This window comes from Nelumbo lutea, chromosome 6, assembly GCF_056320005.1.
Source record: "Nelumbo lutea isolate HS-2025 chromosome 6, American lotus-T2T, whole genome shotgun sequence".
NCBI classification, from domain to species: Eukaryota; Viridiplantae; Streptophyta; class Magnoliopsida; order Proteales; family Nelumbonaceae; genus Nelumbo; species Nelumbo lutea.
The window spans coordinates 52,407,654-52,421,547 of record NC_142689.1 but is presented as its reverse complement, the minus strand read 5'-3'; the positions used below and the strand labels follow the sequence as shown (position 1 = coordinate 52,421,547).

At 42.1% G+C, this 13,894-nt stretch overlaps 1 long non-coding RNA gene across 2 annotated transcripts; it reads right to left on the bottom strand.

Annotated features, from left to right (window-relative positions):
- Window positions 1-4,273: 4,273 nt before the first annotated feature.
- Window positions 4,274-8,043, bottom strand: LOC148848897 (uncharacterized). 2 transcript variants are annotated; one of them, XR_016101229.1, is made up of 4 exons: window positions 5,846-8,043; window positions 5,652-5,753; window positions 5,495-5,575; window positions 4,274-5,404 (listed from the first exon to the last, which is right to left on the bottom strand). It is a non-coding gene; the product is annotated as an uncharacterized LOC148848897 (long non-coding RNA). The 2 variants fall into 2 exon arrangements; XR_016101230.1 differs by having other exon boundaries at window positions 5,495-5,561; window positions 5,846-7,299.
- Window positions 8,044-13,894: the final 5,851 nt, after the last annotated feature.

Here is a 13,894-nt window from a genome sequence, read left to right as displayed (position 1 = left end):
ACTAGCAAACTATCTCTAACACATTGGATAAAACACCTTGCATGGAAGTTGAGAAAATAAGCTAAGTATGCACAGAATTGGTTCAGCAATTAGCTCTCTAGGTCATTCGATTGGATTGGGATTCAGCCTTGGTTTGGTGAAACCCCAAGGCAATGAACAGCCTCTCTCAAGCACATGTTCATTCTATGCAAGAGTGATGATTCTTATATCTCTATCAAGAATCTAATCCCCATGCATGCATTAAGATCTAGATATTCTAGGGCATCATTTCAGATTGAATGAACACCAACCGAATTGTGTAAGTTATCTCTAACCTTGCACTCAATTCGGTTCTTGATCAGCAGATTTGGATTTTTAGAGTTTTTCTCAAGCACTCTAGAACTTCCAAGAATCAAGAACAGTTCAGCCAAACAGAATTAAGGTTGCCTAAATTCTTTCTCAAGCAATTCAGACATTACCAAAAATCAAGATCAATTCGGCTAGCAGTTCTAACAATTAAATTTCTAATGAAGAAATATCAAGCTTGCATCTAATCCATTTGAATGAACCTAAAAAGCTAACTACAAATCTAAATTTACAGAAACCATGCTTCAATTACAGCAAGAAAAAAATTAATGGAGAATTGAACATGAAACCCTAGTTGATTTCAATTACCAATGGCGCAGAATTCAAGGAAGAAGACAACCTAAATTGATATCCTCCAATGAATTCTTCTCCCAAATTCGAATTCAGTTTCTTCTCCTCTTGAAGTTGGTTGAATCTCCTTTCTCCTTTCTTGCACCTATCTCTCTCTTCTCCCTCCAAGAATTTGAACAAAGGAGTTTTGTCCCCCAAGTGTTTGAACCAGCCAAGGAGAGCTAGAATTAAGGTCTTTGAACCCCAAGGTTTATGAATCACAAGGTGTTGAACCCCCTCTCCAAGATTTCTCCTTATATAGTTTTCCCCTCAGCCCTCTCTTGAATCTTCTAGAAGTTGCCACCCTTAGCCTCTCTTGAATCCCCTAGAAGCTGTCGCCCCTAGCCTCCTTGGGCTGCACTTTGGGCAGCTCTTGAGCTGCAAATGAGCCTCCTCCTTGCTGGGCCGAATAAGCTCCCTTGGAAGGATGTGGCTGGGCTCTCTCTTTGGGTTCTCCCATAGAGTGCAGCATGGGCTTCATGGGCCGAATGGCCCTCCTTTGATCTCTCAGTCGGGCGACTGTTCCAGCTAGGCTGAATTACCTCCAATTTGGCTCCTTTTTCTTGGTTTTGTGCTTTATTTTCACTAAGCTGGTCTCCTTGGATAAATTCTTGAAATTAAGTTGAATTAGGGTAAAACTTTACACAAATCAGCACAAAAACCATGCATAAACACCAGAATTTTATGAGTAATTTGCACACACATCAATTTTTAACCCTAGGACGCCACCTAACCTATAATCCTCACCATTCAGCCCCTAGCCACTAGATCTTAGCCCTCTACTCCATTCTCTATTTCAGCCATCCACTCTAGGGTGCCACCCACTCTTTTTAATCTCCACCTTTCAACCCTAGGCACCTAAATCTCCACCATTCAATTCTGGGCACCCAAATCTCAGCCCTACATAATATTGGGCACCCTCTCCTTCTCTTCTCAGCGTTAGGATCACCTTAGAACCATCCTAACCCTTTATTCTAAATCTTAGGGCACCCATATTTTTGCTAAATCCCAGGTGTCGCACCCCTCTTTCTCTCTAATCCCAGTTTTATCCACCATTCTCTATAAAAAGGACCCAAGGGATCCTAAGAAATGGTTGGATTCTGCCCTAGGTAAGATGGAAGGCTGATCTTGAAAAGTTCAAGGGTAGAGGAAGAGGAGAATGCCCAGGCAAAAGGAGGGTTTCCTACTTGCATTTCACCAAAGCAACTACTGCCACCTTTGGAATCAGATCCCAACCATTTTAATTCAGTTTTAGATTTAACTTTTGTTCTTTAATTTCTAGTCTGATTTTTCCTTCCTGCAAATTTACTTTTATTTAGTTTAATTTTTGCTTTGTTTCTTTATTGCAAATCTGGAATTCGACCAAGTAAGATGAAAGGCCTAGCTCGAGAAGTTCGAGGGTCAAAGGAGATATCCAGAGACTACTACCTCTGATCGGATTACAAACATTTTTATTTAATTTCTTTTATTTATTTATTTCTATTAGTTATTTATTTTTATGCACTTTTCACTTTCAGTAGTGTTCAAATTTTATTTTTAATGAATTCCAATTTAATTAATTAAAGTTTTGTGATTCTACAACTCCCCTTTGTGTTATTTTATTTGGATTAAAGTTTGTAATGATTTTTCCCTCGCTTCCCTATGGATACGACTTGTTCTCACCATTTACTGCGTTTGTAATTGTTATGAGAAATTGTGAAACTTACAAATATTAAAACCGGTGTTCCAAAGTGGTTAACAACATGCGTCTGGACACACCACATGACAAGTACAAACACGAGAGTAGAATACCACGATTGTTATGTGATTTATGCACAGTTAATTCAGGCAAGTGTACCTTAGTAAAATGTGTGTATAATGATGAGAAAAGTGTCAATCCCATAGAGACTAGATCATAGTACCAAATCAATTTTAAACTAACCTAAGTTGAACTTGTGAATCAATTGAATGAATAAAAACTAAAAGAATTAATGCAAATCCAAGAACTTAATAAAAATTGAATTGATGGATGAATGCAGGTAGGGTTTAGATTTCATTCAATCAAGGTTATATAATTACCTATTTAATCCAACTCAAGACCGAAATTACCCTAAGGTATATTAAAGTTACTTGCATGTGATGGTGGATTTTCCTAAATTAATTAATAAGTTTTCTCAAGTCATATTAATCCTTTATTAATCCAATTCTACTATCAAATTTTTAAGTGGTTTTCAAAAGGAAAAATAAGCATTAATTTCTTTGGAAACCTCTAAGCATTGAAGGGGATTTGACTCACTAAGCTTCCCTGATTCCCACACATGAGCTAATCATCTTTCGATATCATAGTCTATCATGCGATTTTTATTGCCTAGGAATTTAATTCATAACAATCCCTTGGTCAATCGTGCATGAATCATCAAATCATTAAAAGATTGGCCAATTCTTTTAAAGCATTAAGCATCGCAATAAAAACTTCTCATGCAAATAATAAAGGTTTTGAATTGAATTAAACAAATAACTATATAATCTTAAGATCAAAATCCATCTAAACCTTAGCTAAGAGAATTTAGCTAGACATCATTAAATTCAACATACTCAAGAAAATTAAAGGGGAAACACAGCAAGAACACATCAAAGAATGAATAGAATAACAAGAAAATTTTAGCCTTTAGAGGTCAAAGACAAGTGCAGCAACTAAGCCTTCCTCTCTCTTGAATTCGGATTCTTCCTGTCCTTCTCTGGCGTGCTGAAATTGCTTCATCTTCTCTTCTAATGTGTTGAGACAGCTTCCTCTTCCTTTCTCTACTGAATTCTCTCTAAGGATGTGCCCCTTTGCCTTGAGTCTATGGTCCTTTTTATAGTGCAGTTTCCCTCAATTGCTTCTCAATGCAGACTCATAATTCAACACAAATTAGGTCTTTTAGTCTTTCATTTGAATTCCTATCTCTTCTGCACTGCCAACTGCCAGATTCGAAACTTATAACTCGAATTGCATTTGCTTGTTAGCAGAATTAGGTTGAGGGATAAATACAAGAGTTGTAGCCCTATCTCTTAGCTTTAATTAGCCGTTTGAATCACCTAATCCAAGTTGTAGGCAGAAAGTTATGCCCAAAATACGAGAACTATATCAACAGAGGAAATTTCCTGATTTTTGTGCATACATATCAGATCCGATTTCAATGGATTCTCTCCTTCATGGCTACATCATGGAGCATCATTGTTGCTTGGTCCTTCCTCTATGATTATCTTGATCAATTAAATCAAATTCATCCTTAAAATTGTACAATTAAGCTCCACATCATCTTGCAAGACAATTTCATCATAATTAGTACAAAATCATGTTAATTCTAAAAACATTATTACCAAAATCATCAAGTTAGAGGTATGAAAATATGTAGAAATATAGGCTTATCAGCGATCAAGTTTTGTACATATCCAAACTACGGATTATCGCTCACGAAGTCCAGCTAGAAGACTCAGTCATAACAAATGACACACTTAATAATCCTATAAGCCCACTAGTAACCTCGTTCAATTACCTTAAAACACTGTGATAAGTGTTACCACGTAAGACAAGAAACACACAATGTGATTGACAAGGTTAAACACAATCCAGTTCTTTACTGAACACAATCGAATTCTGCACTATTCAACAAAATTATCATCATACAATAACGGGACAACCCCAAAACAGTCCATTATAGCACAACACGACCAGTGGTCATTTGGCCCACTCCTTCCGAATGGCAGATATAGCATCCAATACCCCACTAGTGTCTTCAAATTTCTTTAAGTTCTCTAACTCTGCCTGGTAGTCTTCAAGGATCTACTTTTGCTGTGCACATTCTTCCCTTAAATCCTCAAGCTTCTTCGTGACTCTGACGACTACAGCCTCAACTACCCTCCGGCGCCCATGAACATCCTTCATGGAATGAAACAAATCCATTTGCGGTATGTCCCGACCAGCCTTCCAAAAAGCATGCACTTTCACCATGACACGATCCTTTATCTAGTCCATGAAGAAGCCCATCGACGAAAAAAGCTCGACACGCTTGCAGCCAGCAAGCGAAATCAGCCCATGACAAATCCTCTGATGAATGGCCATTACACGATTCATTAGCGTGGCAACAGTGTTTAGAGCAGGACCTACGACCTCGAGGTGTAGTCTTCCTTCTAGTAACCACCCCGTACGAATCGTAGTTGACGCGAACTCGGCAACTGCACTAGAAATGTTGTACTGCACGCTTTTGCCTTGAACCAGAACCGGATCCACCACCGGAAAATGCAGAAATGGGAGGTTATGGTTATCACAGTACTCTAGTAATTCCCGCCGTATCTAGGCCAGCCTCTCCTCATATGACAATTCCTCGAGGGGGAAAAGTAAACTCAGGCTCTATGTTTCCATCTCCCGAGTGGTGTTCCAGAAGCCTCAGGTGCTACAACGTTGTCGACCTTAGGCTGTGGAGGGGCATTCCCGGAAGCACCGCTAATCGCAACGGGGGACCTAGAGGCATCAGCATCATCAACAGCAATAGCAAATTCTACACGATTTGTTGCTGCCTCTAACCCCACAGCTGACTGACTGGCCTGGTGTACCTCCTGGACAAAAGAGCCACAGACATTATGGCCACCTTCAACATCTTCAACAACCACGGGTTCAATCCTGGGGGGCTGCGTTGCCCTCAATTCCTTGGCTAGACGCCTAAAGAAAGCATGTCTGGTGCCCCAGAAGGATATTCAGAGAAGAGAGCTGTGATAAAGTCAGATACAAGCAGTCAGCCTAACGAGACTGGTCACAGGCCAAGTAACGAACAGACAACGAAATACAACCATGACTTACCTCTTGACCTGCCTCATCAACTCCTGAAACACCTTCATTTGGTTGAGCTTTATTTCGGTCAACCCGCCTTAGAACAAAAGACTGTTTCACAGTTAGTCCTTGCAACATATAATAAAAAAGAACAAACTAAAAGTATGTCACGGGCATAAGTACTCACCAAACCTGCCCTAACAGAGGAGGCTACTGAGGCCTCCGCTGTATGCTCCGGAGGGACCACTGGAGCATCTGTGACAGCCTGATCGCCATCACTCCGAATATGCTGCAAAAAACACAAAAATAAACAAGCTTAGCACAGCTTCGTTTCAACACAAACCAAAAAGAAAAATACAGCACAAGTTATAAGAAGCTTACCGAATCATCATTTTGGGTGAAGGGGAGCCTTCCTCTTCATTCGCCCACTCGATAATCGAATGATAGCTCCCCCGGGAGAGGATACCACAACTGCTAGCTCCGCCGGCTTCAAAACTGGAGAAGCCCGTTCTGTAGGAGTTGTTGTTGGAGCCCCCTGGCCATCTACAGGTGCATGCAATGAGGCGATAGTTGGAGGTTTTGTCACAACATTGGACTGTGGAGGGCGGGGCACCCACGTAGACCTTACCCTCTTTGCAACAGGGGGACGATTGCTCCCCCCCCCCTCTAAGACCAAAGGCCCCTTCTTGCGCTTGGCCCCAACCCTCTTCGATGACTGTAGCACGACAGGGGTAAGGATTGCACCACGGTTGGCGACGTGACCCTCCGGAGGGACTAAGGAATGACGAAGCCTAGAGGTCTTTCTGACTACCTCCTGGAAACCTACGAATAGTGCACAAAGATATGATAACTGTAGAGCCCTATACCTCGGCACCCTGAATAAACCCACAATCGGAAAATGTGAGCATCCCGAAAAAGCACGATTGTGCCGCCGAGTCCAAAAAACGTCCTCTGTCGAGGACTACAGAAACTGGCCACCTAGATCATCATACCCAAACTGATGCATCACCCGATCTGGATGGTAGATTGCCAGTTGCACCTCACCATTGCGGTCAAGGTAGGCCACCACCTTGAGTCGTGCGACTAACTTCACTATACCCGTGGCAAGACTGTCGACATCTATAGCACATTGTTGATTTGTGACTCTAGAACAGGCATGCCAACACAAAACGGGATGGCATTGTGAATTGGGTGAACATAAGGCCTCCATTCAAACCCGTCCAATGAAGCCTACTTCACACCGATTTCATCCATCTTGAAGTTCTTATAACGAGCGGCCTGCAACTACCTCTTCCCTCTGCAAACTTCAAAAATTTTATTTTTGAATTCTTCCCTGTGCAAGGTTGCTATAGGGACCCAGAAATGGTGGAGCGAGCGCGGGATGACGGCAAGACCGAACCGCTCGCACAAATACATCCATAGAAATGGCACAGATATGTAACTAACACGACTCTTGCAGCTTAGATCCACTAATTGCTGCACAGTGTCATCCAACTGCTCATAGAGATACCCCATGAACATCGAAGCCAGGGGAAGTTGATGCTCAGATGCAGCGATAGCAAGTAACACCAGTGAAGTACGCAAACCATAGTCCGGAGGACCGGGGAAGAGGAACTGAGAGACGATGTACAAAATGAAAGCCGCGAGATGGCACAGACTATCCACGCTTCTCACCATTAAGTCTCGTCCGCCACGGGATTCAAACCAGAACTCCAACCAATGGTTTAACAACATCTTTCCACGAGAGGTAGTCTGATCTTCTTGTGCCTTAAACACCGCGATCTCACGGTGAAGCTCGTTGCACAACTCCCTGTAATCTACCGGAACAGATTCAACATGCTGGAGATGGTGGGTAGATAGAGCACCGCCAGCAAGGCAGCCGCGTCTTCAACTGTCACCGTGAACTCCCCAAAGGCCTCGACGAACATGTGGGTGCGGCAGCACCGGTGCTCCCACAAAGGCTCCACATACTTCACACCTTCCCTACCAAATAGACCCGTGTAACAGTCTACAAGCCTAAGTAGGCTGGAATCCTGCAACATCTGACAATACATCGGGTTTTCGAAAATAAACTCCGCCCACACAATGTAGCTATTGGGAGATTTCGAACTATCAATCCTAGGTTCCTAACACTTGTAAAACATAGATTGGTTGGACTGACCACACAAGCACAACAGTTCATCTCCCCAAATGGGATTGAATATGCCCTTTACGCCTCTAGTTACTGGAACCGGAGGCCAAAAACCCTGCTCCCCCATGATGGCTAGAACGGCCTCCTTCTCCGACAGCAACTCCACCATATCAACCTCCCTAATGAAGTCAATAAAGGGTCATTCAACCTTTTTCTCAACCTTCTTCCCCACCTGCTCCTCGAACACCCTAACAACTTGGCGACGACGTGGAGCCATAGACGGAGAGCGGAACAAGAGAGGAAAACAAATAGTCTAAAATAACGAAAAGGCATTGGGAGATGAAAACACAAACTGAATGTGAAAGGAAAACTATCGAGGACCCTTTCTCTAGTTTTATAGAGATTGTCCGATACTCGCACGCGTAGCAAACTAAATGGCGCCGCGCCGGCGAAGATGAACGGATGCCTGTCCAATACCCAAAATGATCCTTAGTGGAAAAGTAACTACATGAAATTACTCAAACACCCCTAGAGAGGCGGGATCAGAGACTCGCATTAATTCAAACGAAATGCCACATCCGTAACTGCCACCGAATCATATTGGATATCGAATTCACCCCACACGTGGGACTGAACTGCAATGATTTCGAAGCGACAATTGAAAGGCCACTACCAACGAGCATCACGTGGCTGCCCCAAATACACCCCTCAGCCCTAATCAATTACAGAACGCCGATAGGAAACTAAATCGAATGTCTTCGACAAGAGGTAGACACGAAATCGATTCAGCTGTCACACAGAGAACGTCCCTCGTACAAGTCATTCCTTCCTTGAATGGTTAACAGTCCGAGAAGGACCGACAACATAATCGCTATATCCAGATCAACCAGCGAGGCCCAAGCACATAGAAGGGGGGAGCAAGATTACCAACACCCAAGGGGAGGGTAACAATGTAGCTGAACTGTGGAACCGAAATGAGCATTGCTTAAATTAGGATAAACATCACCACACGATGGGTGTAATCCGGTTGCAAACGATTAAACCAGACTAAAGCTACTCACAATTCGTTCTCAGAAATACAATATAATGTGAAAGATAGTAAATTAAGTGCACTACAATGCGGAGAAACACATTGAATTCATTCAAAATTAATTCACATAATTACAAACATATGAAATAATACAGATTTCATAGAGTGGCCCACTCATCCCTCATTGCTTCTATGCTCTTGAGCAGAGGCCTTTGAGCTTCAAACGCCTCAAGGTCTGCGAGCTTCTTAGAAGCTTCAACCAGCCTTGCCTCAGCTGCCTCAACGCGATGACGCACGTCCCTCAGCGACTACCCATAAACCAACGACGACTCTCCAAGACCGGCTTTCCAGAATACATGCACCAGTCGAATGACGCATTCTTCAAAATACTCGACGTAAAAGCCGATGGAAGAAAAACTCCCACAAGTCCTCAACCACTACGTGGGGACAGACCAAGATATCTGGTCAAAAGGGAGATTCATATTTCGGACATTATCGTCGCAAGGGTGTTTAACGTCGGACCGACGACAACGAAAGTAAGTTTGAAGGGTGGTAACCAACCACCTCAAATGATCTCTTCTGCGAATTTCACCACTGCCCCTGTCACCCAAACGAACACCTTGGACAGGAACTCCTTCCACGGCTTCGTACCCCAAAGGGGCTATGAAATTTTCCTCATAATATTGCACAAGCAGCTGACGGACCAATGCCAGTTCCGAATTGTCACCTACCCTACTAGGTGTCGACCCCGCCAGAAACGATGAATTAGAACCCACAAACTTGCTGATAGCCATCTACGCACTGTTGTGATCACTAAACACAAATCGCAAGGGAGTATAGGAGACACTGCACCCTTTTAATAAAAAACCCATGGCCCGGCGACGGGGAACCGAACAGACACACCTAGATGAATCATCATGAAAGGCAATATAAAACAACTCACAAATCTACCCCTAACAAAATGGGACACACCAGAAACCGAACAGACACACCAGAAACCAATCGACGCACGTGACACCTCTTATACTGGAATAAGCGAAATGATGACTACGGCCGTAACTTAGTCATCAACCACCTCTTACACCGATTGTGAAAAGGCTGCACTCATTATTAGAGTTCACATTGTCATTATTAGAGTCAACCGTCGAGGGGTTATAGCACACAATTAACGTGCAACACTGACTGTTTCGAGAAAATAAATCACCAAAAGACTGGGGATTAAGCCAAAGAGTGCATGCGATCGATACAAAACTACAAATCAAGCAAAAACACCAAACCCACCACACACAGGCGAAACTACTGCGAAACCCGAAGATGAAAAGGCAATATATTTATCGATAATCTTCCATTTACCAATAAGCAGGGGGTTAATGTAGGTATGTACAGCTCACCCAGACACTCAAAGAACACTCAAACACCTAGAGTAACACCATAAAAGCACTTACGAGCAGCTTGCAATCAACCCCCATGCTGCAATGAAATTGTGGTACATCGCCACCTTTTCGATGAACCACAACACATTAAGCAAAACCACGATAAACATGTGGTCCACCAAGTCCAGTCAACGCCTAAACCTAAATAAACTTTAAAAAGACCCGTCCAAGAGAACCAAGCACACCTGAGCGTGCGATGAACTCATAACTCACAACTTGCGTGATGAACTCGCCATGGGCTCGGCTTACATGTGCCTGGACACATGCGAATCCACGACAGCAAGGGACTCTGTGAACCACCACGTGGAATTAATGAAGTACCAACCACCGAACGGTGACGTCACTGTTGTCGAATAGGATTAGTTATGATGTGCAAAAAGGTAGTAGCACACGTGAGTAATGAGGGATCTCAAGGATAAGGATAACCAATTCTTGAAAATATCCTCATGAGACATGTGGTGATACTCCAGTAGCGCATCCAATAATTGATAGCAAATCAAATATTCCCTTCCCCGATATGGAGCGAATGTCCTCATCTCCTACATTTTAAGATCTCAGGACCTCCATAAATAGAGATCCTCCTCACATTAGAACTCATTTGATCCTATGCATTTACCATCTAGTACTCCCGAGTACGCCCTAACTCTCCTGTCGTGCAACCCTGACCCAAAAGCCTCGTTCTTCCTTTCTTACAAGCCTTCCTCTGTCTTTCAAATAGGCCGCTCCCCAACCAAGCCTTTCCCTGCGTACAACAACCTTATGGCACCTAGCAAAATTTTGAGAAATGTAACAATAGCCGATTTCTCTCTCCTCTTTAACAAATTGTGATTAGAGGCTAGTTATGACGGTCGATCACCATGAAACATACAGACGTGTTCACTCATGATAAATATGAGGCAGTTTGCAATAAAACTTGAGACTCCGAATACCCATACCATGTTGCTCAACAAATCGCGTCGGCCCTTTAAACTTGAAAGCGCGCCTAGTACGTTTTGATAAGTACCTATGGTGTGATGATGTTAATCCTTGATTTTAGAATGGTATGGCTCAACGGTATATCTTGGGAATCAGTATGACACTCGATTTCTCCCTCTAGCAGTCTACGATTAAAGTTTGAGTTGTACATATGCCAACACCCTCACAGTCCAATCGTAGCAACACTCGAGTTATAAAAGTTCGCAAAACACCCAATTTTAAATCTTATTTCAATAGTTGCACTAAATTTCCAAACTAAGGAATATGCACGATCTGCTTTACCAAAACAAGAGTTGCGATAATGTTTTCCTTCAGAGCTTCACATCACTTCTAAATATCGAGTGAACATAGGATCACTATTAACATGAATGCATGAACCTGGACATTGCCAAAAAAAGGCAACACAAATTGCAACGGCCATGGGGGTTTGAAATACAGAAACTCAGCACTAGCTTGCCCATTGCTAGGAAGGAGTATCACACACAATAATTTCCAATGTCTTTTGCTAATGTCCTTCTCGTCAATAGTCAAGGTGGCTAAAACACACAAACAAGGCGTAGCATTGACCATTGACAAGAAGGAAATCACCAAAAGAGAAGGGGATAAACCGTGGAACATAGGGAGTCCCCATCGTAGACACAAGATGCATCCCACCTACACAAAATCACAAAAATAAGGTAAATTCCCAGACGTAACGCATGCAAACCAAATCACCCCAAAATCTAAAAACAAATACGAAGGCAAGTTCTTATCGATAAGCTCCCACTTATCGATAAGCATTGGAGCTAATGTACGTACATGGTGGTCACTAAGACCATCAGAGTACAGAGGGTGCCAAACCAATGCTACGTGGATTCCTGTGATGAATCCGTAACCCATCGCGCATTTGCGATAAGCTCATCGTAGATCTGCGATTGTGATGAATTCATACCCAGTACAAGTTGCGATGAACTTCAACTATTGAAAATCTACGATAAAGCTAAAACATGTGCGTGTTTACAATGAACCCAAACACACACAGATTTGCGATGAATCCCAAACACACACGGAGTTGCGATGAACTCAACACCATTATGAGAACTGTGGAATCACGGTAGATCGGGAATAAAAGCCGGATACACGTGTGTCTTTTAATATCATACGCAAAGATGGAACTTCAACCTCTGTTGGTAGGATGGCCTCCATGCCATACACCAAAGAATATGGCGTAGCCCCAGTCGATGTCCTGACTGATGTGCAATAAGCCAAGAGAGCACATGGTAACATATCTTGCCAAGACTTGTAGGTAAGAGACATCTTCTTCAGAATTTTTGTTTGCAGCCTCTACTGCTCCATTCATTTGAGGTCAATAAGGGGATGAACGCAACTGTATAAAAAAATGAATATAAATGAAACATCTATTTTATTAATAGAATAGAAATAAATAATAGAATAGAGATAGATTTAGATAATTTTTAGATAATTTAGATAATATAATATTAATATATATTAATTTATATAAATTTAATTAATATAAATATAAATATATATATATAATTTAATTAATATAAATAGAAAGTATAAACAAATTAAATCCTATTTCGGTTGGATCCAAAATGAATTAGAATTAAGAAATAGAAATGATTGCAAAGGGTAGTGATTTCCTTTCCAATGAAATTCTTTCCATTATTTGAGATGATCTCACAAGGTGCTCCATATCTGGCAATGATGTTGCTCTTGATGAATTGAACTATCTTGGTCATTGTCGGATGGGTTATGGGCATTGCTTCTACCCACTTAGTGAAATAATCAATAGTGACTAATATAAACTTATGTCCATTAGTTGCAAGTTGCAGTAGACCGACCATGTCAATTCCCACACTGAGAAAGGCCAAGGTGTAGTGAAACAATATAGCTCTGAAGAAGGTGTATTTATCTTTCAATCAAAGACTTGACAACCATGACATCTCTACACATGTCGACAACAATCCTCATCCATTGTCATCCAATAAAATCCCATTCAGAGCAACTTTTTGGCCAACATATGCCCATTCATGTGAGGGACACATATGCCACCATGTACCTCTTCCATCTTTCTTTGCACTTCTTCTTCATCTAAACATCTCAACCAAGGAAATCACGAGGACTTTTGATACAATATCCCTCTTGCTATGATGAAATGCCTTGCCAGCCTGGTTATAGTTCTTCTCACCTTGGGATTTGCCCCCTCTGAAAATGCTTGATGCTCCAAGAAATTCTTGACGTCATAAAATCACAGTTTACCATCTATCTCATCATCTTCTATTGTGATTGCTAATATGCTACTCATGTAGGCAGGCTCACTATCCCAACTTAAATCAATTGGTTCTACTACCATGTTGGGAGGTAAGCGTATGGCTGATCCGAGGGAGGCTAAAGCATCCGCAAAGTGGTTGTCTTCTCTAAGCAGGTAATTGAAGGAAATGCACTCAAACTTTTTTATCAACTCCTTGAGACAATTATAATACAATGTTGGTCGCTCATCCTGCAATTCCTAGTCACCCTTGGCATGGCTAATGACCAAGAAAAAGTCCCCAAAAATCTCCAATTCACTGATGCCCCAGTCCAGTGCCATTTGGACCACTCTTAGGCATGCTTCCCATTCACATGTGTTATTGGTGTTGGGAAAGTCTAACAGATAGATAAAGGAAAGTGAGTGCCTCGGGGGTCCACAGGGACCATTCCCGCTCCCCATCCATTTTGATTTGATGCTCTATCAAAGTATGCCTTCCACCTTGTCCCCACTTGTATTTCCAAAATGGTTTCGTCTAGGAAACTTGTTGGGATTGGCTCATACTCTGAGGTGGGGTTATCAAATAAATGGTCTGCAATGGCTTGCCCTT